Source organism: Petaurus breviceps, unplaced genomic scaffold, assembly GCF_028583685.1.
Source record: "Petaurus breviceps papuanus isolate PSGF00001 unplaced genomic scaffold, PetGlider_PUasm1.0 91133, whole genome shotgun sequence".
In the NCBI taxonomy this organism is placed as follows: Eukaryota; Metazoa; Chordata; class Mammalia; order Diprotodontia; family Petauridae; genus Petaurus; species Petaurus breviceps.
Genome location: NW_027187419.1, coordinates 55,200,005 through 55,203,322, shown reverse-complemented (window position 1 = coordinate 55,203,322; position 3,318 = coordinate 55,200,005). Strand labels below are relative to the sequence as shown.

The window sequence follows — 3,318 nt, the reverse complement described above, 5'->3', positions numbered from 1 at the left end:
ATTCATGTAAAAGGGGACTCTGAACAAACTCTGGAGCTACAGAAACCACAAAATGACACAAAGAAGCTAACCTCCTGCTAAGGACAGTCCAGCAGGCTGGCAGGAATCAGTCAGCACAGAGCTCTGGGAGTGGAGCCCAGCCCCACCCCGAGGTTTTAGCCCCAGGGTGAGCCTGACCAGCAGCCTCCTGGAGGGACTCCAGATCATCAGCAGCTGTGACGATCCAGAATTATCAACACATAGATGCTAAGAACAAAGTAAGAGGTCAGTGCAGTGTGAATTTTGGGACCTAGTAGTTGGGAGTACATTGGCTTTTGCCCCTGGGGTGAGAAGCCACTGAGGGCTGAGGCACAGCCACCGCCATATGGTGGCTTCAGCTCCTGGCCTGCAGAGTGTAGGGGGACCAAGTGACCAGTCTAAAGCGTAATCGCTCTTGCTTTAACCTGCTTGGACCTGAATTGCGATCTAGGGTGGAGGTTCTGGGGTGTGCGACCGGCTTGCCAGAGCATGTGGAGGCATCAGAGAGCGCACCCAACTAATACCTCCAGCAGCTGAGAAAACTCCAGTGTTTGAAACAAAGCTCCCCCATCTGGTGGCAGAGTCTTACTGTGGCAAAAAGCCCAAAAGTCAAGTAATTGAGTGGCAACATGACCAGGCAAAGGAAGCAAACCAAGCAAAGCAATCCAACATTAGACTCCTATTTGGGGGACAAAAAGGATCAAAGCATGGAAGGAGGAAGACAGTGAAGTCAGAACTCTTGCACCAAAAGCTTCCAAGAAAAATATGAGTGGGTTACAAGCGATAGAGGACCTTAAGAAGCAGATAAGAAACATGGAGAGTCAACAGCCTGACTAAGGAAAATAACACCTTAAAAACAGACTAACTCAAATGGCAAAGAGGCTCAAAAAGGCAATGAGGAGAAGAATGCCTTAAAAAGCTGAATTTGGCAGATGGAAAAAGAATCTCAAAAGCTCACTGAGGAGAATCATTCCTTCAGAATTAGATTGGAACAAATGGAAACTAATGACTTTATGAGAAATCAAGATGCTGTTAAACAGATCCAAATAAATGAAAGAATAGAAGGCAATGTGAAAACCGCTGACCTGGAAAATAGATGCAGGTGCAGGCTCGAGCAGCCGGCGCTCACAGCACGATTGCTCGGTCCTTCTCTGAGCCGAGACTCTAATCTGCCTCCATGTCCTACCCGGCTGAAGATTACGACAATGAGGGCTCCTATGACCCCTACGCCTACCCTGGCAACTATGACATGCACACAGAAGACCTAAAGCAGGACCTGGCGTATGAACGCCAGTATGAATAACAGACCTACCAAGTGATTCCAGAAGTAATCAAGAACTTTATCCAGTATTTCCATAAAACCATCTCCGACCTCATCGACCAGAAAGTCTATGAGATCCAGGACATCTATGAGAACAGCTGGACCAAGCTTACTGAAAGGTTCTTCAAGAATACGCCCTGGCCAGAAACTGAGGCCATCGCCCTGCAAGTCGGCAATGATGCAGTCTTCCTGATCCTGTATAAGGAGCTTTATTACAGACACATCTATGCCAAAGTCAGTGGTGGGCCTTCCTTGGAACAGAGGTTTGAATCCTACTACAATTACTGCAACCTCTTCAACTATATCCTCAATGCCGATGGTCCTGCCACCCTCGAGTTGCCCAACCAGTGGCTGTGGGATATCATCGATGAATTCATCTACCAGTTCCAGCCATTCAGCCAGTACCGATGCAAGACAGCCAAAAAGTCCGAAGAGGAGATCGACTTTCTTAGTTCCAACCCCAAGATCTAGAACGTCCACAGTGTCCTGAACGTGCTCCACTCCCTGGTAGACAAATCCAATATCAACCAACAGCTCGAGGTCTACACGAGCGGAGGTGACCCCAAGAGCATGGCCGGCGAGTACGGCGGGCACTCCCTCTACAAGATGTTCGGCTACTTCAGCCTGGTGGGGCTACTTCGGCTGCACTCCCTCCTGGGGGATTACTACCAGGCCATCAAGGTGCTGGAGAACATTTAGCTCAACAAGAAGAGCATATACTCACGGGTGCCCGAGTGCCAGGTCACCACCTACTACTACGTGGGCTTTGCCTATCTGATGATGCAGCCGATACCAGGACGCCATCCGAGTCTTTGCCAACATCCTGCTCTACATCCAGAGGACCAAGAGCATGTTCCAGAGGACGACATACAAGTACGAGATGATCAACAAGCAGAATGAACAGATGCATGCCCTGCTAGCCATCGCCCTGACCATGTACCCCATGCACATCGATGAGAGCATCCACCTGCAGCTGCGGGAGAAGTACGGGGACAAGATGCTGCACATGCAGAAGGTCGACCCCCAGGTGTACGAGGAGCTCTTCAGCTACTCCTGCCCCAAGTTCCTGTCGCCCATCGTGCCCAACTATGACAACATGCACCCCAACTACCACAAGGAGCCCTTCCTGCAGCAGCTGAAGGTGTTTGCGGACGACGTGCAGCAGCAGGCCCAGCTCTCCACCATCTGCACCTTCCTCAAGCTCTGCACCACCATGCCGGTGGCCAAGCTGGCCGGCTTCCTGGACCTCACCGAGCAGGAGTTCCGCATCCAGCTGCTCGTCTTCAAGCACAAGATGAAGAACCTGGTGTGGACCAGCAGCATCTTGGGGCTGGACGGCGAGTTCCAGTCAGCCTTGGAGGTGGACTTCTACATCGACAAGGACATGATCCACATTGCCGACACCAAGATGGCCCATCCCTACAGAGACTTCTTCATCCGACAGATCCATAAATTTGAGGAGCTCAATCGAACCCTGAAGAAGATGGGCCAGAGACCCTGAGGGTGCGCTGCCTCTCACCACATTTGTCCAGAATTCTTGTGGGTGTTGACATCCAGGCAGCAGAGCATGTTTTCCGTCTTGTAGTGTCCAAGCCAGCAGGCCTTTCTTGCTGGTGACAAACATTTAAATAAATCCCAAGAAGAGAAAAAAAAAAAGAAAATAGATCCAGGAGAGATAATTTAAAAATTACCTGAAAGCCATGATCAAAGAAAGAACCTAGAAATCGTCCTCCAAGAAATTCTCAAGGAAAACTTCCCTGATGTTTTAGAACCAGAGGGCAAAATAGAGGTTGAAAGAACCCACCAATCACCCCCTGAAAAAGATTCCAAAAAGAAAACTCCTAGGAATACAATAGCCAGTTTCCAAAATTCCCAGATCAAGGAGAGAATATTACAAGCAGGAGGAAGAAACAATTTGAATATTGTGGAAACACAATCCGGATAACTCATGATCTGGCTGCTTCTACACTGAGGGATGG

The 3,318-nt window shown here is 49.4% G+C and overlaps 1 pseudogene; it reads left to right on the top strand.

Moving 5' to 3' along the window:
• Window positions 1–1,107: 1,107 nt before the first annotated feature.
• Window positions 1,108–2,994, top strand: LOC138154722 (eukaryotic translation initiation factor 3 subunit L pseudogene; annotated as a pseudogene).
• The last annotated feature ends 324 nt before the right edge of the window (window positions 2,995–3,318 follow it).